Below are 25492 nucleotides of genomic sequence, written 5' to 3'. Positions count from 1 at the left end.
TCCTCGGCTTTCGTCACTGGTCCTGTTAGTGGCCACTCTGAATGCAGGGACACACCATAAACTATGCCAATCATTCATGACCACTTCAGCATACCTAGGGAAGCATTCCACCTTCAGTGGCCCCTGGTCCTGTTGGGTGCGGTATTTTGGCTTCTCTTTGCCTAATTCTTATTCCCCTAGTACTGTAATGAAGCAACCATTGCCTGACACATTTTCCCAACTGTTACCTAAGGCATTCCTCCATCTGGAGATACCCATACTTCCCAGGTTTCCCTTCCTAATTAGTAGAAATCTTTATTTTGGATATGCTGTTCCTTTTTTGTTTGTATACCTTGGTAACTGACCTACCTTCCCTCGTAGTCTAGGCAGTCCTTCATCTTGTGACAGCTATGCCAAGGCACTCACTCCCCGTAGGACTGTGTGCACATCCCAGAGCCATTCTGCTTCTTTCCCCCTGAATACAGCACAGTTCCCATCACCATCGATGACTCCGGCGGGGGGTGTGGGTGGGGCCTGATGGCATTGACTTGCTTGTGTGTCCTCCATGAGCTGGGACTCCTCATCTGGGATCCGTAGCTGGACCTACCTTCCTCACACACACTATGTTTGGGACATACTGATCGCACTCTGATACCCCCAGGACTGCCAATAAAGTTTACTTTGAATCAGAGGGTGGAGCCAGCTGACCAAAATTAGCCACAGAGGTTTTGGAGGACTGAGGACATATAGAGAGGCACAGGAAGTAGTACGGTGGGGCTTAGAAAGATTCTTGGCCCTTTTGGATCAAGGAAGGAGGGGGTCCACTGGTCACTTTTCTGTCCCTTCTCTGGTCATCAGGGTCTTACCCCAATGTCTGACTCCTGAGTTTTTATTGATAAAGGATAATTAGATAAACGCGTCAATGCTATGACAGGAGCTGTAACTGCTACATGGAAAACTGAAGTAGGAGCAAGAAAGGCAGAAAGAAGTAAAAGAATGAACTTGGGTCCTGTAAAGTCACAAAGGTGAGCAAAACCAGTGGTGTCCCTCGAAGGTCAAGAGTGCCACTGACGGACATGGGTTTGGTCACCTAAGGGAAGTTTGGGGCACACATTACACACTTCCTGGGCCTACACCAGACATGATTGGCTCCATATCAAGCAAGCAGCCCCTTCTTCACTGGGCCACCTCAGAATCAGCCACCAGTGATACATTACACAGACTGCTTGCAATTGTATTCCGACCTCTGATGCTACCAGAAGTAACACAGACATGGAAGAAGTAACATATCCTCTGTAAACTATAAAACACAGTGAATGAGGTAAGCCCACTGGGTGTGTTATTATACAACACAGTAGACATTAAGGATAGGCACATCTGTGTAACACATAGATTTATTGGAATTTAAGACAGAGTCTCGATTTTATTTACACTTAAGAAAATGTAACAAAGCCTCTTCTGTATCCTTGAGTTACCATAAAGCCCCACGAGTACCTCCATGGAGAGCAGGAGGCTGATGCCCAGACAAAGCAGACAGATTCCCCTCCTGCCAATAAACAATCCTAACGGCCAAATGTTCATGCTGACTGGGCGCCTGAGGAGCAGTCAGGCTTTACCACAGCAAACCGCTGGCCATCCTGTGGCTCTTAGGTCCCATAATGCAGCACTCTCACACCCAGAGATCCATTCACCTCCCAGAGGGCACACATGTCAAACAGCACATTGCAGTGAACACAAAAACTCCTGGGGACGATTCCAGAGTCTCCCTCCTCCCTTGGAACGTGCATTTGCAAAGCAGCACTGCAGAAGCGGGGACACTGGAGTGTGCTACAGTTCTTACAAGAGCATTTTAGAAGCACCACATCAGGGGTGGCTGAAGATACGATTGAGGCGTGCTCCTCGGACTCACGGCCGAGACTGGGCAGTCACCCATCTCCCGGGTGGGAGCTGTTTGTCAATAAGCACCCTCAGAATGCCCGCTCCTCTTCTATTTTTCATACACACACAGGGTCGAGGGCAGTGTCCCTGTGCATCAGACAAATGTCTGAATATGGAGCATGGTGTCTTCTGTCCAGTGTAAGCAAACGCTGGGACTGTGCGCTAGTAATTATGTCAATGTTACAGAATAGAATCACCTAGGAAACAAAGCTCTGGGCGTGTCTGGGAGGGGAGCGGAGGTGCAGAGACTCAGGCGAGATTTGAGTGGCATCATCCTCATGGACTGAATTTAAAAGAGCAGAGAGCTAGGTATCAGCACTCCACTCTGGAGAATGTTCCTCCCATGACGAACTGTGCCCTACAACTGTGACCCAAAATAAACCCTTCCTTCTCCATGATGCATCTGTCGGGTATTACGCCACATCATTGAGAAAGTGACTGACACGGACTCAGACCTGAGCCTGATCCTCGTTCCATACTTTGTCCCCGTGAGATGCTGGTCCACAGCCAATAGCCAAGAGGACTTTTAGGTGAGTATGAAGGCTTTGCACTTGACTGGGGAAGGAGTACTTTGTCATGAAACTATTTACTTATATTATAGGAAACAAAGCAGGAGAGGAGGGGGGGAGAATAAAACTTTTCCATTAAGGGGATCACTTGGCAACTTCTGTCATTAGTCATTAATTTGTTTTGAAACAGGGCCCAAGGTAATGTGCACATGGGTGGGAGAGGAAGGCGAGAAAGGGGGAGAAGAGATGAAAGGGCACTCTGGGGACAGGACATGGGTGGAGGACTATGGAGAAAACAGACTTCCCTGCTTCAGTTTCCCTTAAACTTCCTTATCAGCAAGACTCCTGGGACAGACGTCTAAAAACATCTCAAGGCCCAGTGCGGGAGCCTTCGCCGTCTTTGGAGGGGGGCGTCTGTATTAACTTAGGTCTTGCCAATCCAGTAAGATTTCCAGACAGAATCCCAGGGGAACCTCTGTTTCCAGCAGCAGGAGGAAGATCTATACTAACCGAACACCGCTTCCCCCGGGGGGGGGGGGGCCCTCACTGATTCATCCATCTAAATGGGGTTCCAATACCGGCGCAGGCGAAAGCAGCGGTCGGTGCAGGGACGCCAGAGACACCTGGCCATGCACATCCTGCCAGGTACTCAGCGTCTCTTCAGGAAGATGTCAGTCTTGGTGTTGAAAGCACAGAAATGAGACACCATCCACAAGGTGCACGGGGTTGAGGGGATGCCAGAGATAGGAAAGGCTGAAGACATCTTACGAAATGGTCCGCTGTCCAGGGCAGGAAACACACGCCCTGTTGTGCAGAGTCACTCCAATCTCCTCAATGCATTCTAGGTACTAAAACAAGGTGACGCTTTCCGGATGGGCCACAGGACTCGCACTGCCCATTGAAAAACGGTTCAGTAAGAACCCGAGTCCCCAAGCCGGGCAGGGTGAAGGGGCAGCACCCGGAAGACAACCGTCACTTCCAGCTGGTGGAGCGTGAGGAGCCTGGCGAGGAGTCCCAGGAAATGGAGGCAAAGAGGCAAGCAGATGCCATGGGTGAGCAGTCCACACAGGGCCGAAACCTGAGGAGCCCGATTGGAGCGCTGGAGGGGCGGGGAGGAGCCGGGATTCACTGTGAACACAGAATCCAGTAGGCACAAGGCTACCCAGAGAAGACCTTGCGGGCCTCGTGTGTAATTTTTAATTTTCCAGCAAGATAGCTTTAACAAAAAGTAAAACAGAATCAGGCAAAACTAACTTTGATATCATATCTCACTTAGTCCAAAGAAATAAAATGTTCAATAAGTAACCAATGCAAAAACAATTAACGGAGTGCTTTATCTTTGCTTTGTTTGCGGTGAACAGGGGATCTCTGCAGCGCACAGGAAGCAGGAAGAGCAGCAACTACGGATGAAGGAAAAGTCGGACCACTGAGGAGCTTTCCCAAACTGCATTTTTAAATTACTTTTCTGGAGAATTTCTTACCATGTATTTTCCCCACACTCACCCTCACGCCTCCTGGATGCACTTCCCCACCACCGCCTGACTTCGCAGAGGTATTTTTACAAACAGTCACAAAGGGAGGTGGGGGAGAGTTGGAGCAGGCCGACTGTGTTCTCTGCTGAACAATACAGCAAATGGCAGCTTCTCTGAGATGGAAATCAGACGGGTCCCTGTCAGGAAAAGTCAACAGGGCTTTGCGAAGCACAGTAGGCCGAACACCGCAGGGCCCTATCCAGGGACCTGCTGCACCATGCAAGGTCACCATGGAGACAGGCCCCTCCTGGCCTGGTCAAGGCCATCTCAGGAGATCTGGGTCCCCAAATCTTTTAGTCTCCTCGGCAGAATGGGGCATGGCTTGGGCAAGCATGCTAACGGGGCGGTCCTGGCTGTCTCAGACTTCCCATCAGCAGAGCTGCTGCCCACCAGGAGGAAGGGTGAGCTGAGGGGTCACCCTCTCTCCAGCCATCAGCGGAAGCCCAGCTGATGTTGGTTTCCTCCCTTCTCCAGCTCCTGAACCCCTCACTGCCGTGGCAGAAGCTAAGAATATTCTTTCGCTTTTTTGGAGAAAACCTACGGTTACAAGAGACTCTGTCCTGAGAGAGCACGAGAGCAAATAAAGAAATCCCTGAAGCCTGTGACGTGGAAACAGGCCCTGGCTAGCCTTAGCGCCTATTTTATGTTCTAGCTATATTGCATGGACTGTGGGTGCTTCACCTCCTGCATGCATGTGCGTGTACGTCTACACACATACCGCACGGGGTGGGGGGAGAAAGAGAGAGGGAGGGAGGAAGGAAGAGAGAGAGAGAGAGAGAGAGAGAGAGAGAGAGAGAGAGAATGTAATAGCTATGGGGCTAATGGACCAGACTTTGATGAGAAATTAACATTGGCTAGCCATGTGACCTTGAGCAAATTAGTTGACCTCTGGGTGTGAATTTCCTTTAAAAAAAAAAAAACGTGGAGAATAACTGTCAGTACTTCCTAGACTCCCTAGAGAATTAAAATGAGTTAATAGAGCAAAATCAGTGCATTAGAAGTAGAAATTAGTAGACAGGCCTGGAGCACGCTGAGAACCACACACGTGGCTGCTGTCATTTGCTCCATCGCTATTCTATGCCCCGCGAGTGAAAGCTCTGACTAGCGGCTGCGTATGGGAACATGGGAATATGTACGCCTTCCTTCCACGCTCATTACTCTGGCTTTTCCTGACCGGTGACCATGCCAAGCCCCGACCAGCCAGCCCCAACAAAGCACTCCCACGCTGACAAAGAGCGGCCAGTGCTCCTTGGATAGCTTCGGCTCCCTGCTCCTTCCCTCTCCACACCGCCTGACCACACACACAGCAGCTGCTCCAGCACTGGTCACTCCCCTCAAAGCAATGCTTTTAAATATTAGCATGCATGTCAATCACCCAGGGACCCACTCAGAGCACAGAAGGCGGTTCACAAGCTCTAAGCCTGGAATCCTGTACGTCTAAGTTGTCTCCAGTGTGTAAACAACACTCTCCATTGCACTGATGGAGTGCACAGCTCCTCCAGAGCGGGGACCAGAGCTGTGCACACCGTCTCCTCCAGTCACCCCAGTCTCTGGCACACGGAGGCTGCTCAGGCACTTCATGCCGAGCTCATGGAGATGGCACTGCCTACTCCTAGACCTCAAGCTCCTCTTTGGCAACGGGCAAACCCATCCAGAATACAGGAGCTGCTTTGGGGTTCAGGAGTATAATCACCCCCACATTATACATCCCAATCTTGTGCTTAGTCAGGGAGCCTCTCTGAATTATGCATACACTGTGTGCACGTGGACAGGAAAGGGTCTGCCTAGGATGGAAATAGATTGGTAAATAGACTGGTGCCAGACACTGAGAGAAACAATTAACAAATGGCACCTTCTGAAACTGAGAAGCTTCTGTAAAGCAAAGGACACGGTCAACAAGACACAACGGCAGCCTACAGAATGGGAAAAGATCGTCACCAACCTCACATCAGACAGAGGGCTGATCTCCAAAATATACAAAGAACTCAAGAAATTGGTCACCAAAAGAACAAATAATCCAATTAAAAAAAAATGGAGTGTAGACCTAAACAGAGAACTCTCAACAGAGGAATATAAAATGGCTGAAAGACACTTAAGGAAATGTTCAACATCCTTAGTCATCAGAGAAATGCAAATCAAAACAACTCTGAGATTCCATCTTACACCTGTAAGAATGGCCAAGATCAAAAACACTGAGGACAACTTATGCTGGAGAGGTTATGGGAGAAAGGGAACACTCCTGCATTGCTGGTGGGAATGCGAGCTGGTACAGTCACTTTGGATGTCAGTGTGGCGATTTCTCAGAAAATTAGGAAACAACCTTCCTCATGACCCAGTAATACCACTTTTGGGTATATATCCAAAGGATGCTCAATCGTGCCACAAGGACATGTGCTCAACTATGCAGCTTTGTTTGTCATAGCCAGAACCTGGAAACAACCTAAATGCCCCTCGATTGAAGAAAGGATAAGGAAAATGTGGTACATTTACACAATGGAGTACTACACAGCAGAAAAAATAACGACAGTTTGAATTTTGCAGGAAAATGGATGGAGCTAGAAAACATTTTGAGTGAGGTGGCCCAGAAAGACAAATATCACATGTACTCACTTATAAGTGGCTCTTAAACATAAAGCAAAGAAAAACAGCCTACAATTCACAATCCCAGAGAACCTAGACAACAATGAGTGCCATAAGAGAGACATACATGGATCTAATCTACATGGGAAGTAGACAAAGACAAGATTTTCTGAGTAAATTGGAAACATGGGTACCATGGGAGAGGGTTGAAGGGGAGAGGAGAGACAGGGAGGGGAGCAGAGGAAAATGTAGAGCTCAATAAAATCAATAAAATGGGGGGGGGGGATTAACCAAAACAATATAGATGGTACCTTGCCGGGTGTGGGAAGGCCTTCATTGGTGAGGGAAGGAAGGAACCATTCACCTATTTCCTGCCCAGAAGATCCAGGCCATATTTGCCCCATTCTCCCCAATACTTATAAAGGAGTCAAAAATCTAAAGGACTGGCTAATGTTACAAAACCACAGCTTTCTTTACCCGCCTGTGAAGAGGACACATAGCAGAGAGGAGGGCAGGGAAACACAAGGCCAAGACCTGAAGCCAAGGCCTCCTTCTGTGTTTCCTGAGCTCTTGCCTTGCACGGCATCATCCCAGGCTGTGAGACACAGCTGCCCCACACCCTGTGAGCTGGGCTTTCCCAGAGGGGGACAGATGGTGCATATGTATATAGCATATGTGTGTCATATCATGCGCCTGAGTACACAAGCAAAGTAGGGCAAAGTAATGGTATCGGGGCGGGGAGGGTGACAGCGAACGGGGCCATGAGGGGTAAAGTTGAGAGCGTGAGGAAAGGACAGAGCCATGCCAGTGCCTCCAGTAAGACCACTGTAGACATAGTCAAGAACAGCAGGGGCTGAGGAAACAACTCAGTCAGCAAAGCATTTGTCTCACAGTGTGAGGGAGCAAGTTCAGAGCTCAAGGGAAAAGTGAGTTTGGTCAAATACACCTGCACTCTCTGTGATGGGAGGAGGAGGCAGAGATGGGCAGATTCCCCAATGCTCACTGGCCAGCTAGACAGACCAACGAGAGGCCCCACCTCAAGCAAAAGACAGGAAGTCCCTGAGAACTGGCACCTGAGGCTGTCTGATGTCTACAGGCGAACCCGCACGCAGATACCAACAAGAACAAAAGAATAAACAGGAAGACGGGTGCGGCGGCAGGAGTGGGAAGAACGGGGCTGTGACAATCTGGGACCAGACTGCCAGCTGCGGTGTGCGGCTTGGTGAGGCCTGGGACCTGCAGAAGGAAACTGGGGTTTTTTTGTTTGTTTGTTTGTTTGCTCTGAGCAAGGCAACACATTCAAGAAGAGCCTGGGGGCAGAGTGGGGGAGATCCCAGCCACATTTTCAAATGTGTGGCACACGGAGGACAAAAGGCAGGGGCAAGAGGGGAGTGGGAGGCCATCACGGGATAGCTGGCATCAACAGGGCCAGTAAGAGAGAGCAGAGCACCAGGCAGTGTTGGGGAGACCCCGGAGAAGGGGGAATATCCTGGTGGAGGATGAAGAGTGAGGGAGTTGCTGTCTGACTTCAACCTAGAACCGGCTCCAGCAGCAGAGCAAACAGCGGCCCCACACATGCCTGCATCCTAATCCCCAAAGCCTGGAGTGATGACACTCGTGGCTAAAGACAAGCTGCAGATCACAAGGATCTGGACCTGGGATGTTACCAAGACAACGGAAGAGTTGGGGAGGGGCAGTGTAATTGCGGGCTCATCAAAGAAAGAGAATTCAGGTGAAACAGAGGCAGGAGTCAGAGTGATGCAGGTCTAAGATAGTCGAGGCAAAGAAGCAGTAGGTCCCCACGGCCTCCACAAGGAAGCCAGTGCCCCTAGCCCTTCAGTCTCCTTCCTCTAGAACTGTGGAGTTAAATGGCTGCTGCTCCAACTTGATAGCCGTTTGTTGCAAAGAAGAATACACCCTGTTGTCTGCGATGTCCCTGACTGAGCCAGAGAGCCCTGAAAACCCACTGAGGCTCAAAGAGAGTCAACCCTATCCAGCCCTAGAACGCACAGGGAGAGCAGAACTTCCCGCGACCTTGAGCATGTCCTCCGATTTCCTCAAGCTTCAGTATCTTCTGATGAGGTTAAATCTTGTCTTCCTCTACGATCCAAGGAGACTGACAGTCCACGCAAGGGTTCGCAGTGAGCCGCTGATGTAAGGCATTTGTTACTGTGACAGCTCAGCCTCTAACCCAAGGCAATGGTGGTTATTTCTCACAGAGATCTTTCCAAGCCCCCTGTCACCACAAAGCTCATTATATCCCACCAGGCTCCACAGGTTGCAGAGAGCAGCATTCAGAACAAAAAAGGAAGGAAGGAAGGAAGGAAGGAAGGAAGGAAGGAAGGAAGGAAGGAAGGAAGGAAGGAAGGAAGGGCAGGCTACAATTTTCACGGAAACAGCAGATCACTCTGGACACACCCAGGTAATTGAACCACACTGAGGCTCCCACCCTCTACCCTCAGGTCTGCCATTCTCCTCCCTCCAGCCTTCCTAGACTATATCTGTGATCAACAGCCAGGGACAGGCTCATGTATTATGGACCCAGTGCAGGGCCCTGCATCCCGTCACGTGTTAACATTGTCAGTCAGACACTGGGTAGAACGGGACACAAAGCAAGCCAGTGTTCCTGGAACCGACTCCTCTTTGTGCTCTCATTTGCACAGAACGATGGTGTCCTTCTTGTCAAGGCTGGAGTCCCGATCACCTGACGCTTAAGCAGTGTTCATGCATCCACACCAACCTTGCTTGAATCCCACTCTCACCATCTATAAAATAGAGACTCAATCGCTAGACACAGTTAGCCTAGTGCTTGGCACTGTGGGTTCACTGAGCACTCCCTAACTGATCAGCTTAATGACTATAACCAGTTATTTAAGTTTCACCCAAATGCTTTAATAAACAGTCGAAAACATGACCCTCCATGTCTACATTTTTTACCCCCAATAGCTTTTAAATACTAAAGAAAGCTTTCCTTTCCTCTCTCTTCCAGGGCGAATGCACCCCATCTTCCTCCATCTGTTGTGTTAGGGTCTCTGTGGCTGTGAAGAGGCACCATGACCACAGCAACTCTTGTAAAGGAAAACATTTGCTGGGGGCTTGCCTGCAGTTCAGTGGTTTAGTCTACTGTTGTCATGGCGGGAAGCAAGGAAGTGTGCAAGCAGACTTTGTGCTGGAGAGGAAAGGAGAGCTCTACGTCTGGATCAGCAGGCAGGAGAGAGACAGACAGACAGACAGACAGACAGACAGGCACTGGGCCAGGCTTGAACACTTGAAGCATTAAAGACCACCCCCACAAGGACACACTTCCTCCAACAAAGCCTCACCAACTCCAACAAGACCACACCTCCCAACAGGGCCACTCCCCGTGGGCCCATGGGGCCATTTTTATTCATCCACCACACGGGCTACATTCACTACTGTTTATGCAAACTATCTGAGGAAAGCAGCTTCCAAAAGCAAGAGCTCATCTTTGGGTCTCGGTTCCAGGGTACTATCCTGGTGGTCTAACCACATGGGGAAGGCCCAGTACAGGGTCTTGAGACATCTGGTCACACTGTATCCATAAATCTGGAAGCAGAGAGAGAAGACTCTTGATGTTGGGTTTGTGTTCTCCTTTTGATTATGTTTAGGACCCCAGTCCACAGAATGGTCACACAGAATTCCCACTGGGCCTTCTCACCATGAACCTAACCTATAAATTATCTTACAGACATGCCCAGAGGTGTCTCCTAGGTGACTCCCATACCAGTCAAGCTATCAACACTAACCATTACACCATCCCTCACACACCTCAGCCCTCAGAACCTCTTCCACACTGCTTATTCTTATGCATACTTCTATTTGACCATTGTTCTCCTAAAATATTACCAGGGTCTGAAATAGTCCCTAATGATATCCAGAGCCCAGTGCCTTTATGGTAACAAAACTGAGGCCACTCCACCCCCTCTTGTCTTTGGATGGGATAAAATGTCCATAAAGCAATTACAAACTCAGCTTCCTTGTAGAGATTCACACTTAGCAAGAGGAAACAGTAAACTACATTCTGGTTATGAGGAGATTTGGACAGCAAACATGAACAAAACATGATTTGGGGAAAACATAGAGCCCTTCCAATCCTCCTATGTTCACAAGTATGGCGGCTGGTGACAACCTCTAACTGCATCTTCTGCAAGCCCCAGGTGTCCCCTGCATGCCGATCCAGGGAGGTGCAGTCCTCTGCACAAGGCGAGGGTAGTGAAGTCAGCACAGCACTAAGGTGGAAGACAGCGCCTGGGCCTGCACCCCAGCTCCACCAGACAGGGCCTGACCTGGACAAACTACCATTCCTTTGGGTTGTCACCCCGTCTATAAAACCTGATGTCTAGAGTCAGGGACAGTGTCTACCACTGATGATCTCAAGATACGGATACATACTGTAGAGGAGAGAGAGTGCAAAGGCCACAGCACTAACCAAATTCTAGGTGCTGCAATAACGTCTAGATAGAACAGTATCCACAACACGTGCTATGACCTAAGGTCTCACCATGTGACTAATCCTGTACTGAGCCATATTCCCAGGAAGTACTCTTAACACACTCTACCACTGGAAGCTGCGACTCAGAGACAAGGCATGCGACACGGCCACACTGGCAGGGGACTTTCCTAACACACAGCATGGGGGAGACAGAGGGAGGAGGATAGTTAGGGACATCCGAGGCTACACAGTGAGGCTGGTGCCAGCCTGGAATGCTGCTTCAAAACAAACAAACAAGAAAATCAGAAGACTCAGTAACTCATTTGAAATTAAGTCTGAATATAGTTCTAAACCCACAGAACTGGTCTACTTACTGGGTAATAGTGTGGACTGGTCTCTCATTTGCCCATCTGTAGGCTAGGCTTTCTCAAAGCTCGGTTACTATTGGCAAAGAACATCCACACAAATTAGCAGACTGAGACCAGTCCAGCAAGAGGAGCCTGCCAATTGTGGAGGTGCTTGCTCTCAGCTGAGCAGCGTTAGGAGAATGAAACAGGCCAAAGTCCTAAGGAAGCCACACTTCAGGCTGCAGACAACACCCTTTGCGGCTTGCACCACCTTCTAGAAGGATCAGACCTTTGTGGGCTGTAAAGACACAGAGCTGAGCAGGTGCCGGAGGTCGGGACCTAGTTCCTACTGTGTTTCCACATGCAAAGCCAGGGCTGTGTGCAGGGTGTTCCCGTTTACACAGCCAAGTTCTTTCCACTATGTTTCCATTCTCAGGAAACGAGATGAGCTTGACTTCTCCTGGCCGTTGGCATCTTCAGTCTCAACTGGACAACAACTGGCTTGCTGTGAAATTCACAAGCTTTGGGAGCCTCTAACTCAGAAGACAGACCTGAGGCAGAATTATCACGAATGGCTGCAGATATCTGCACACACAGGGAAAACATTTTTCAGTGGTGGGAGACGCTAACACGGCTGGCATGAGCAGGAATCAAGGAAAGGAGTACCATGTTAGAGAACCAAGGACTTACCGGATTCTAGGAGGATCTAGAGGAGCCTGGAGTTCCTAGGGGGGTCCCAGAAAATACCCTATCCCTCTGATTTAGCCCATGTGCTCCTGTCTCTGCTGTTCATGCTAAATCCGAGTGCATGCCCCCAGGAACTCGTCCCTACTGTCCCCTGCTTCCACTATCAGACAAGAAACCAGGCTACTTTCTTGATCTAATTCTGACGTCCTGGGAACGGAGTATGAAAAGTCCCTGATCAACCAGCTGTGGCTGGAAGATAAACAGTCTATCTGTCACACGTCTGCTTCCATGCCAGTTATACAGATGAAAGAATCCAGAAGAAATTTCATAAATTTCCAGAATTCTCTAATTTCTTCTTGGTCAAGATTAAAGGAAATGTACTAATATGCATTCCCACTATGTTGTCCCAAGCCAGGCACTTCCTAAACAGGGAGGGAATTATTCAATGACAGCGCTTAAAGTCTGGGGTCCAGGAGCCTCGGGAGCTGCCTCCTTCCTGCCTCCACCAGCTCCAGGAATTGGTCTTCATTCCCGTGGTGACAGAGGTCCTTTCTCAGACCAGAGCCTCCCTCCAGCCACCGGTCCAGACCAGTCAAGATCATGTGACCCCTGGAGGCCTGACAGTTCCTGAGCTAACTTGTTTTCCTTTGCTTTGGTACAATAAGCTTAAGAGGAGCAGGGTCTGTCTCTCCAGTGTGCATTAAACTCCACGGCAGAGTCTCGAGCAACAGGAAACAGTCAAAAATCATTTAATATGCACTTTCAAGTGGAAAATTAATAAATAAACAGTGAACTAGGCCGAGTCCTTGGCTTCCCAGTGTCCCAAGGTACAGAGCGAGGCATGGCTGGGAGGCGAGTAAACCGCTGCTCAGACCTCATTTCCTAGCTCAGAACACTGACCCAGACGGGAACCACTTGGCAGGTGACGGCTGGCAGGGGCCACTCCAAAGGGATAAGGGACACTTTGTTACACCAAGGCAACCTAAAAACAAAGTCAACTGTGGTCTGCTAAGCAGCAGAATTCCTGCACTCAAAGAAGCCAAGTTCATGTTCCAGCACAAATGGTTTTCCAAAGTAGGCTATTGGCCACTCATCTAAAGCCCAGAGATCCCAGAACATCAAGGTTTTCACCAAAATCAAAGGCAAGTTCACCAACTAATCCTTACTCAAGACCCTCAGCCCCGTTACATGTCAATGACTCCATGTGGCAAATTTAAACTCTTTCTCTTGAGTTGACATTAAAAAACAATAATGATATCCATCCCAAATTTCCCAAGACTCATGCTAGATGGTAAATTGGTGGGGGTGGGGATTGCCCTACTTTATACAGAGACGTACTAAAATACATTGACGAGTAAAAACATCCTGAACCTGAACTGAGGGAGAGAATAGCTCAGTGGGTAGAGTGCTTGCCCGTAGCAGCATGAGGGCCCCCAGAACCCATATAAAAGCCAGCTGTGGTGGTGCATGCCTGCAAACTCCAAGCAGAGGGAGACGGAGACAGGTTGATCCCCAGAGCTCTCTGCATAGCCAGTTTAGCCAAAACAACAAGGTGGAAGTTCAGAGAGAAACCCTGTATCAAGAAATAAGACAGAGCTGTAAGATGGCTCAGTACATAATGGCACCTGACACCCTTGAGTTTGATCCCAGAATGCACCTGGTAGGACAAAGCCAACTCCCCCGAGTTGTCTCTGACCGCCACACTCACACATGGACACACACAGGCACACTAAATAAACAAACAAATAAATAAATAAAATTTAATTGTTAAAGAAAGGCAGAGAGTGATAGTGGAAGACTGCCCCAAAGTGACCTCTGTCATCACACAGACAGACACACCCATGCACACACACGCTTAGCGCGCACACACAAAAAGGACACACACTTTTTTACTTTTTTGTTGCTTGTTGCTGGCTTTTTTCTGTTTTTGTATTTGGGGATTTTTTTTTTTTTGAGACAGTGGCTATCTTGGACCTTGCTCTATAGACCAGGCTGGCCTCAAACTCATAGATGGCCCGCCTCTGCCTCCTGAGTGCTGGGGTTAAAGGTGTGTGCCACCACACCCTGTCGAAGTTCTTAATTAGAAAAAAAAGCAGCAACTGAAAGAAGCAGACTGCAAGAGCCCCCACCCATGCCCCGGCAGCAGGAACATTCGCGTGCATGCGTGCGTGCGTGCGTGCGTGCCTGCGTGCCTGCGTGCCTGCCTGCCTGCCTGCCTGCCTGCCTCGCAAACAATTCTATCACTGGGGTCATAGCTACTGTTTTCTTGACAAAAACAAAATCTGATTTTAAAGAACAGAGGGCAAAATACAACCAGGGCCATCATTCTCAACAACGATAAGGCAGAGGTCCCTGTCAAGTACTGACTCCCAGGGGTGTGGCCCTGTCTCACACTCAGCACAGCCTGGCCCCACTGAGCATCATCTAAAGAATCCTAAGCGGACCTAAAGGCAGAAGCCCACGCTTCGCGGGCACTCCCTAGTCTGTCCCCATCTTTGCCGGTTTTCCCTGAAGGCCTCCTCTTCAGCTGCAGAAGTATAATCCTATAAAAGTAATAAGGTGCTTAATTATGCATGCTTCATTGTAGTAAAATGTCTGCTCTGCATTTGTGGAAAACATGCTCACTGTAAAACCCAAAATGAGAGAGAAGGCAAAAGGAGGTCACATGCTTCCCAGACACACATCCCTGGGCCTGCTGAAGGACACACTGTCCCTATCCTGGAACAGATCATACAAGTAATAATCCTCAGTCTGTGTAACCGCCACAGTATAAAAGTGAAGGACAAAGTGCCAACAGAGCCACGCTAGGACCCCCGACTCTAGCATGTTAGTGTCTGTACTTCCTACCTCCTTCAGAGTGGTATCTCCCACCCACCTCACATTATACAGTATAGACTGTTTGGCAACAGAGAGTCGGCTTGTCATTTCGAAAGCCCATGTCCACAAACAAGGGAGGTTCTTGTCTCAATGTCCCTCAGAAGTCACCAGAACAATGGCGAGCAAGAGAGCTGTCACTGAGTTCCATGCCCACAGATGAAACCCAGAGAATGGCACTTGCTGTCTCTCTGAAGCAATCAAGCCACCACTGGCCAAAAGGGGTCACCACTGAGCCCTCGGAGAGGTCACTGCAGCATCCCAAGTCCCGGATCCTTCGTTTTCCCCAAGAATCTTGCAAATGCGTGCACTAGCCCATCACCTCCGAGATCTGGTTTGCAATTATGACCTCATAATGGCGTCATGTGGAATCTCTGCCTGCCCTGGCCTGGCCCTGATGATGTCCTGAGACGAGCTAGATTCCCCAAGACCCACATTCAGCAGACACGTAGCTCACTGAGGTGTCGGCAGTGCTGTGCGTGCGGCTGTGTTAGCCTCCTCCTATATGACTGTCCAAGTTAAGCCAGGAGTTAGTGGCACATGCCTTTAATCCCAGCACTCGGGAGGCAGAGGCAGGTGGATCTCTGTGAGTTTGAGACCAGTCTGGTCTACAAGTTCCAGGACAGGCTCCAAAACTATAAAGAAACCCTGTCCCAGAAAACAAAACAACAACAACAAAGACTGTCCAAGTTGTGATCTCTGCTCACTACCCACCAACATACTAAGTTTAAATCTCATCCTTTCCCATTCACACACACACACACACACACACACACACACACACACATCTACTCAAAAACTAACAGCGAGCAAAATTTAGACTCACTAAGAAATGCTAAGCCAAAAACCCAGGTGGCACAGCACCCACTAGACTAAACGTCTCACAGGCAGCACAGCCCCTAGCGTGTCTAAGGCAGTAGTTCTCAACCTTCCTAGTGCTGCGACCCTTTCACACAGTTCCTCACGTGGTGAGCCCCAACCATAACGTTATTTCTTTGCTTTGTCATAACTGTAACTTTGCTACTGTTGTGAGAAGTAAGGTAAATATCTGATGTGCAGGATATCTGACACAAGCCACCCCTGTGACCGAAGAGGCTCACAGCCCACAGGTTGAGAACCGTTGATCCAGGCCTTGCTCCCAGGCCTTTCAGAACCTGGAGCAGTGCCTCACGGTTTCCACAGATTGGTCTTCCTCTGAGGCAGATCCCCTCTGCATGGCCTGAGAATTGGTTCACCAGGCCTGAAGAAGCTGGCATCTTCTCTTCCACGTCTGCCTAGAGTTGAACAAGGCATCTTCACTCCTCATGAACACAAAGATTCTCCGCCTACTCCTGGGTCCATCCACACGAGCTCAGCCCCATACTCCTCTTCATGCCGTAGTCTCAAACAAGGGGCAAGTCTGGCACCCGCTGTCAGCTGTACACAAAATGTATTTAAAATGCAAAGCCCTTTCATTCTCTGTATGCTAGGCTTTTCAACACCTTAGGGAAGCAGCCTTGGTACTCTAAGGCCACGTCCTAGTAGGCATCAGTCACCTGTTTACACAGCCTGTTCCCGTAGGGCTTGTCTTGATCCTCGGACTCTCGTGTCTACACAGAAACTTAGGATCACATAATGCAGCCTTCTCGTCTTAGAAAGCCCAGTGAGCTGGCACCCCAAAGCCAGAGTCTGAATGAGGAGCAAGGTGAATTCGGTAGGACCTGGCGTCTCCTGGAAAGGCGGTCTTTATGTGCACCCTCTGTTCTGTGCTCAGATTCGCAGTGATTCAAAACCAGGCAAAGCATGACAGTGATTCAAAACCAGGTGTGTATCTAGGTCCTGGTTTCCACCTCCACACAAAGGAGGCAAGGTCTTCTATTCCACGGTAAGTAATAAGCACCCTGGCAGTATCACTATCTAAGCTTCCCAATGTCCTTCTTACGAAAGTACATCAGACAGAATGAATGAGCTCATTCTTTCCTGAGAGCGTGATACCAGGGAATGGAGGGGCATGGAGCATATGGGAAAAAATAAAGAAAATGAAAAAAAATCAGAATAAATTCCTGGCACATAGAAACAAAACAAAGAGGTAGGCCTGGTCAGGCCAGCAAGTGTCCACCCAGACACCCAACAGACAAGGGAGCAAATTAAATTCACATGAAAATTCTCGGTTCACTGCCTGCTCTTCCCATTGGCGGCCTCAGAATTTTCAAAATGAACGTACAACCTGGTACATGCTTGGTTGCTGACCATTTCCCTGGTGGAAATGTATCTTAATAATTAGTTAGCAGAGGAAACAGTAGAAGAACAATCAACATGATCCCTTCCTAAACCTATGCTGCAAAGATCAACTCCCCAGCCCTCCCCTCTCTGCTCTGCTCCCAGCCCAACTCACAAGGCGGCAGCCGCTTCACTGTCTGCAGCAGCTCCTATGGGACTCAGGAGAGATGGCCCTTGACTGTGTGTGAAAGCCCAGGCTCTGCATGATGGCCTGGCAGGCAGAGGGTGACGAGAGCAAGCAAGGCCAATTCAGCTCCGGTCTCTGTCTGTTTGACCTAAGAACTGACCCACTAGGTCAGGAAGTCGATTCTTTATTAACCATCTCAAGATAAGATGGAATACATAAGGACACACACAGTCACATAATCAGACATCCTAGATCCTGGGAACTTGTATGTATTCAGCAAAAAGTTAAGACATTCTAGAGTGGTGTACAGGTAGCCCTGGAGCCAACGGACCCTGCTAGCCACTTCTATCACAGCTCTGAAGGTGAGGCCCTGGCCCTTCTCAGCTCAGTTTACTGCGGGCTTTGGTTTTCTTCGTGGAACATGATGCCCTTCTGCTTCAAGAAGTCTCCAGTTACTCTTGGCCTCAAGGAGGGGGCAGCAGACTCCTCCTCCTCCTGCTCCTGCTCCTCCTGCTCCTGCTCCTCCTGCTCCTCCTCCTCCTCCTGCTCCTGTTCCTCCTGCTCCTCCTCCTCCTCCTCCTCCTCCTCTTGCTCCTGCTCCTGCTCCTCCTGCTCCTCCTTCTCCTCCTCCTCCTGCTCCTCCTCCTCAGTGTGTCTCCGAGGCGAGTCAGCACACACGCAAAGGCTGCCACTCTTTGGCAATCAGCAGCTCCTGCTCGTGTTGATGGAAGTCAGACCTAGAACGCCACAAGTGAGGCCGAGGCGCACTGTTCTCTGTGACCATGAGTTATGTGCGCTGTTCCTCCCGGGAACACAAAGGCTGCACCAGATCTGTCAGAGAAACTACAGCTCATCTAATGAAATAATAGGAGAACAGAGGCCTGGCGCCGTAGATCTCTGATTAGCTGTCATTCTGATTCAAGCAAGGTGCTCCGGAGGGAATGCGCTTGGATTTCAGATGCAAAATTTTCATTGTCTTCAGATAAACACACATCTTTTCACGTGAGCGCACGCGCGCACGCGCGCGCGCACACACACACACACACACAGAGATACATACATACACCATTTATCCACACGCACCATGTATTTGTATACACACACTCATATAATACATATATATACACACATATATGCACTCATGCACATATACACATATTCACACCGCATACATACATACATACATACATATACTCATGCACACACACATATATATACATATCATATTCATACATACATATACCCATATGTGCACACATAAACATGATACACATAAACTTGTGCTCATGCACACATAAATATACACTCACTCACACACACACACACACACACACACACACACACTGCAGTTCTAAGAATGTGCTGTGCTTGTATTGCCTTTTCCACAATAACAGGGGCTACTGCAAATATCCAACAGACTAAGCTTAATTATCATTGAGGGTCCCCTTCCCCCATCCTGGTTTGTTTCACTGGGGGATTTAAATTTACCACGAAGCATTTTAAACCCCGTCCCACCAAGTGTCAGTACACATCAGTGCAAAAGACGGTGCTTTGGGCACAGGCTGTCTGTCACCTTGAGCAATCCCAGAGTCGCTGCTTCCACTGCTGTCTGTCCCATAGGGCATCAGCCATGAGCAGGCTGACCTCAGCTGAGCCCGGCTGCCAGGGCGCAGGCTCCGCCTCTAACTCCAGTCACAATGGGGAAACCCTGATATACTCAGCATGTGATCAAACCAGAAAGGGGCCACACTGCAGAACTGGGACCCCAGCCAGTAGACCTTAGAGGGCTTCAAAGGGCCTGTGAACCCCCACAAATTGCTCATTCAACTGAAACAGCCCAGGGCGAGGATCCTAGCTGGTGGTCCTCAGCGGGGCTTAACAGGGCCTGCGAATCCCTAAGCACATATGAAGCTGTGGCATGTGAGTTAGGTGTTACGTTGGCTGCTGTATATTAACAATAATGAGAAGTCCGGCTGGTGACTCAAGGCCCTTGCCACCAAGCCTGATGACCTGTGTGTGATTCCTAAGACCATGGTGGCAGGAGCGAGTTGACTCCCACAAGCTCTTCTCTGACCCCCACAAGTATACAAACACCCACACGCACACACCCTCACACACAACTAATTAACTTTTTAAATTAAAGATAACAAGAAAACAAAAATAACAAAGAGTAAGAATTTTACAAGAATAAAAGGCAACTGTGGTATCTATAGAGTAGACGGAGTTAGAAACACTGGACAGGACTCCCCAGAGAGCAGCAGTGTTAGGGACACTGGACAGGGCTCCCCAGAGAGCATATGGTGTTAGGGACACTGGACAGGGCTCCCCAGAGAGCAGATGGTGTTAGGGACACTGGACAGGGCTCCCCAGAGAGCAGCAGTGTTAGGGACACTGGACAGGACTCCCCAGAGAGCAGGTGGTGTTAGGGACACTGGACAGGACTCCCCAGAGAGCAGATGGTGTTAGGGACACTGGACAGGACTCCCCAGAGAGCAGCAGTGTTAGGGACACTAGACAGGGCTCCCCAGAGAGCAGCAGTGTTAGGGTCACTGGACAGGGCTCCCCAGAGAGCAGATGGTGTTAGGGACACTGGACAGGACTCCCCAGAGAGCAGATGGTGTTAGGGACACTAGACAGGGCTCCCCAGAGAGCAGCAGTGTTAGGGACACTAGACAGGGCTCCCCAGAGAGCAGCAGTGTTAGGGACACTGGACAGGGTTCTCCAGGAAGGCAAGCCTGGGATTCAGTCCACACTGAGCCTGCTGACCTTACAAACGTGGGCAAGTTTTTCACATTTTAAAGCCACTGCCATGGCTTAGTGAGATGAGGGTTAGACACGAGAGACCTCCCTGGAGCGTTTGGCTGCACAGCAGAAGCGAGGCCACTCCTGACCATAGTGTGCCTGACCAGCAGTAATTAGCAGTGGCCCCGTGGTTCCCATCACCCCGGTGCGCAGTGGGTTAGCCAAGGAAGACGTTAGTCAGGAAAGTGACTGAGTTGATTCAGACTTAAGACGTAGTTTCTCCTGCTGCAGACCATCAAGGGAAATTCCCTTTATAACCTTCAACCAGGCCAATCCAGGAAGACCCTGAAGGAAGCAAGCCTGTGTTTCTTCCCCAAAACTAATAACTGGAGGGCATGTGACAGTTTGTCACAGAAGGGGAAAGAGAAACTAAGTTCTGGGACAGTAACAAGGAACCCTTCAGTCTTCTGAGGATGTACACATTTTTGAGCAGAAGAAAGGTCAAGTCCGCTTGCGTTTCAGAGTGAATGCTCCCACACACATTTCCCACAGCAGTAGGGAGCCCCAGGGATACAGACACTTAGGAACTGTCACCATCCTGTCTATCCACTTCAGCAAATGTGTGTACATCACTATTTCAGTGCCCAGTTTGGGCCTGAAATGAAGCCACGCCCACTGTACCACTTAGCATTCCTCCCGCTTGAATTATGGGTTTTTCGGCTTGCTTAATTTGAGAAGATTTAAAGGATGCATTTCGTAGGTGTTTCTGTGCCTCACGCCACCGAATGGGGTGACTACTTCAGCTCTTGAGGAAGTTGGCTTCACATGGCCGTAGGAGTCATCGGCAGAGTGGCACAGAGGAAGGCCGAGATCCCGGGCAGGAGGCACGCCATGAAGTGTAAGGTGAACGTCTAAAAAGCACAGACCAGGAAGGGAAGTAGAAAAGTCCTCCCCAGATCTGTCAGAGACTCCTCAGAGCTCAGCTGTCACTCCCTCTGACACCAACTACACAGCGAATGATCTACTAATAACAACACATTTTTCATCTTACAAATAAATGGATTAGTTAAAATGAAATTCCAATTTGGCTTCATTATTATCTCCATTATAGCAACAAGTAAGTGTGCAGTATTTCACTGACTGCCTGTTGCGTTCTGAACTAGGTGTTTTGTGTATATTAGTCCTTAAAGACTTATTTTTAATCATGTGTGCACACATGGGAAACGTGTATGGAAATAAGTATGTGGGTACGAGGCATCCAGAAAATGGTGCCAATCCCCTGGAGCAGGCATGTGAACCACCCATATGAGTACTGGGAACCAAACTCGGCCCCTCTGTAGAAGTAGTGTGTGTTCCTATCTGCTGGGCATCACTCCAGCCCCCTGAGTGTGTGCTTCTAACTGTTGGGTATCTCTCCAGCCCCCTGAGTGTGTGTTTCTAACTGTTGGGAGACAGCCCCCTAAGTGTGTGCTCCTAACTGCAGAGAATCTCTCCAGCCCCCTGAGTGTGTGCTCCTAACCGCTAAGACATCTCTCCAGCCCCCTGAGTGTGTGCTCCTAACCGCTGGACATCTCTCCAGTCCCCTGAGTGTGTGCTCCTAACTGCTAAGACATCTCTCCAGCCCCCTGAGTGTGTGCTCCTAACTTCTGGGACATCTCTCCAGCCCGAGTGTGTGCTCCTAACCACTGGGACATCTCTCCAGCCCGAGTGTGTGCTCCTAACCACTGGGACATCTCTCCAGCCCCCTGCATATGTTGCTTCCTAAGGACACATCACTGCTGTCATTTGACTGTGGAGAAGATGGAAGCTCGGCTTTAGAAACTTGCCTGATAACACAAGAAGGACCAGCAAGCAGCAAACCACACTCTTCATGCCAATGGGGCTCACTCCAAAGCACACCCTCGTTCTAAGTTCCCCGGCCAAAGGACTAAATTTTCTAAATCATGTGAGGAATTGCCTCCCATAAAAGAGAGCTAATCTTTTGAGAGGGGGGGAAAGGACAGAAAGAAAGTAATTTGAGGTGGTATTTGTACAATAATTTTAGGAATGTAATAGCAGAAGATAATGGTACCAGCAATCCAGCATGTCCTTTATGGCTCATTAATACATGCCTGGAGTGGCCAAAGGCTGTGCCTCTCACTCAAGACAAGAACTAATGGCCAATAAGGTTTGCCTTGTCACGTCTTAATGCCATGTTATAGCAGGGCTCTGGCGATGGAATGAGAGCCATCAGAAGAGAGGGGGAAGTGGTAGGCAAGCAGACCACCTAAGTGAGGAGGAGGAGGGCTGAAGGGTGTGGAGAGCCATGAGGCAGGGCTCTGCTTAGGCCTGATAGACACCAGCACAATTCACGGCATGCTTCAGCCCTTGGGGTCACACTCTCTGCCTCTGAAAGACAGGTTCATTATGGTTTCTTCCACGATCTGAGAAGCGGAGCCATCTCTGAGAATTCATGTTCACTTAATAGCAGTTCAAGGAGCCCTTTGTTCTAATAGCCGGCCTGCAGCAAGCTAAGACTGCAGGCAGGGAGACTTCTGACCAGCGAGGGGCTCTGATCCTGTACCAGAAGATACAATGGAGGGATCCTTCATCTGGCGATGGATGGCGATACAGACGGAGACCCACATTGGAGCACCGGACTGAGCCCCCCAAGGTCCAAATGAGGAGCAGAAGGACGAAGAAAATGAAAAAGGAAATAAGGACTGCGAGGGATGCTATCACCCACTGATACAAGGGGACGGATCTAATGAGAGTTTACCAAGGCCAGTTGGACTGCGACTGAACGAGGAAGTGATCCAACCAGATTCTCTGAATGTGGCCGGATTCTCTGAATGTGGCTGGCCCGGAGTCTTTCTGAAAAGCCATTGACAATGACACTGGGACTTGTTTCCTCTGCATATACTGGATTTTGGGGATCCAGTCTGTTTGGATACTCACCTTCCTGGACCTGGAGGGAGGGGGGAGGAACTTGAACTTCCCACAGGGCAGGAAACCCTGACTGCCCTTAGGGACTAAGAGGGAGGAGGAGAGGGAGTGGGGGGAGTGGGAGGGTGTTGGGAAGAGGGGCATAAATGGAAACTTTTATAATTTAATAAAATTACTTTCAAAAAAATAGCAGTTCAAGGAACACAATCCCAAAGCAGGGGTGCCTGAAGGAGACAGAGGCAGTCGCCATATGTGATGCTGGGCTCCAGGAGGACAGGCGACGGGAGCTGAGGCCCCTGCACAAGGATCACTTAAGACCATCAGAAAACACAGATATTTACATTATGTGATTCATAACAGTAGCAAAGTTACAATTATAAAGTAGCGATAAAATCATTTTATGGTTGAGGGGGTCACCACGACAATGACCTGAATTAAAGGATCACAGCGTTAGGAAGGTGAGGGCCACTGCTCTAAAGCGTAAGAAAGCTTCTGAAGAGGTGAGAAGATGTAAGCAAGGCCAGAAACCACGGAATGGAAACACATGCACAGGCTTCGGATACAGGAATCGTCAGCAACAGGCATTTTGTTTAAACTCTTTCTATCTATAGGAAGATAAAATGACAGGGTTAGAATCCCAATACAGAATGGTTTAGCAAGCAAAATTACAAGGAAGTCTAGGACCGTTACCTTTTGTGACAAAGGAGTAAATAATAGCTAATGCTGTGTGTGTGTGTGTGTGTGTGTGTGTGAGAGAGAGAGAGAGAGAGAGAGAGAGAGAGAGAGAGAGAGAGAGAGAGAGAGAGAACACGCACTAGGGGGAGCAGCTTAGGTTGCATTAAGGTAAGCCTGAATACAGTCGCACGCATCCTGTAAGAGACAGTGGTGGGACTGTGACTCGGAGATGAAGGAGCCTTACTACTCTTGCAGGGGACCCAAGTTTGGTCCCCAACGTCCATACAAGGTGTTCACAACCATCTGCAACTCCAGCTCCAGCGCATACAATGCCACAAGCACCTGCAAACACAGGCATATAAGATGCACAGCACACACATAAGCAAACGTAAAATAAAGTCCAAAAGGATAGTAAGAGAGAGACAAGGGCTTTGAGATGGGTGTGGGGAGGGAAAGGCAGAGAGGAGACAGGATACTTTGCCTTGCTGGGCCTTAATCCGTTTTATACCACCATTTTAGTACCGTGCACCCATTAGAAGCTGGACAAGATAAAGAAAGGGGTATGCTCTTAAGCCTCCAGAGAAGCATGGTGGTCAACACCCGGACATGCAGCCTGCACAATTATGAGACGACACACTTCTGCTGTTTAATCCATCCACCATTCCTATGAAAACAGCCTAAGTGAGGAACTCAAAAGCAGCCAAATGCAAGCTTTAGAACCAAACTATGCTAACTAAAATGAGCCAGTTAATAAACAAACCTAACTGCAACAGAATAGACATAGTGGAGACAGGAACTGGAAACTGGAAAGAAATACAGAAAACACAGGAGGACAAAAGGATGGGAACTAAGGAAGACACAGGGAGAAGGCTCAACACACATGTAATTACAGCTCAGGGAGAGAAGAGGTGTGAACGGGCCATGCAACACTTGACAAGATAATGGCTCAGACCTTCCCACGTTCAAAGAAAGCCATCGAGCCTCAGACCGGCGCACTGAGACACAGAGTCCCAAATCCCTAAGCAGGATCTATAAAAAGCAAACTTCATCTAACACTTTATAATAAAACTGCTGAAACAGTAAAGAGAAACTCCTGAAATCAGCCCAAGGGGATCAGAAATTACATCTTAGCTAGCTTACCAACAGAAATCCAGGAGCAGAAGACAAGAAACCAGAACGAGTTGAAAGGGTTTAATTAACAACTTCAAACTCCGTGCCCAGAGAAAATGTAGCAATGATGGAGACTTAAAGTATTTCAGACATATGAGAACCAAAAGGACTCACAGCCAGCAGACCTCCAAAGGGCGCTCTGCAGGGAGAAGAGAAAGTCCTGGAGGGAGGGTCAACGACACAAGAAAGGAAGAGCAAAGAAAAGATGGAGCGGATGAGTACATCGGAATGCACCATGCTTGAGAAAGGCAACAACGGTGCTGTCTGGGGCATCCGGAAGGCACTCAAAGTCAAACAGGTACCTGGACATGTGAACCAAGAGAGGAAATGCTATTATGTTCTAAGACCTAAGTCAGGATGGACATTACCACTCTTACCATGAGCACCAAAATAATAACAGAGGAAGTAAAAAAAAGACCCGAGCTCGTGGAGAGTCAAGGATGGAAACACGTCACCGCAAGCAAGCCTCAACTCAAAGGAGGGAGAAAAGGGAACTAGAATACGGATTCTCTGGGGATTAGGTGAAAAGGGGGTTGAAGGGACGAGCGCAGACAGCTGGGGCTGAGCGAGGGCTCTCTAGGAAACCACAAAGGGAGTTATGTCACCACCGATAGAATGTGCAGCAACAGAGGCGACCACGGAACTGGGGATGGGGACGTGTTAATTTGGTGCCATCAAACGTCACAGATGTGCCA

The 25492-nt window shown here is 49.1% G+C and overlaps 1 protein-coding gene across 2 annotated transcripts in view; it reads right to left on the bottom strand.

The window, feature by feature from the left end:
* Nucleotides 1–25492, bottom strand: part of St6galnac3 (ST6 N-acetylgalactosaminide alpha-2,6-sialyltransferase 3) — a 515374-nt gene that overhangs the window by 421735 nt on the left and 68147 nt on the right. The gene's annotated exons all lie outside the window — the stretch shown is intronic.

This window comes from Myodes glareolus, chromosome 17, assembly GCF_982192425.1.
Source record: "Myodes glareolus chromosome 17, mMyoGla1.1, whole genome shotgun sequence".
Taxonomy (NCBI): Eukaryota; Metazoa; Chordata; class Mammalia; order Rodentia; family Cricetidae; genus Myodes; species Myodes glareolus.
The sequence above is the reverse complement of the archived record's forward strand: the minus strand, read 5'-3'. Positions and strand labels throughout refer to the sequence as shown.